Genomic DNA, 281 nt, shown 5'->3' with positions numbered 1-281 from the left:
ACATGTCCATTTTCCACATTGATTTCACTGTTGGCAAGAGTTTAATCTCTGCTTTATCCAAGCATGCCCTGGCTTTCAACTTGACTTCAGCTTTTCCCTTAGTTAAGGGCCACGTTTCACATTTTAAAAAATTAGTAAGCAGTTTCCTAAGAGGTGAACCATGAAGGAAAATTCTAAGAAACTGCAGTAATTTAACAGGCCCCAGTTAAAGTGTTATCCATTCGTCACTTCTTACCTCCATGAAGAGCCACGTGTCCTGTTTTTTCTCTTTTCACGGATGC

Source organism: Erpetoichthys calabaricus, chromosome 1, assembly GCF_900747795.2.
Source record: "Erpetoichthys calabaricus chromosome 1, fErpCal1.3, whole genome shotgun sequence".
Taxonomy (NCBI): Eukaryota; Metazoa; Chordata; class Cladistia; order Polypteriformes; family Polypteridae; genus Erpetoichthys; species Erpetoichthys calabaricus.
The sequence above is the reverse complement of the archived record's forward strand: the minus strand, read 5'-3'. Positions refer to the sequence as shown.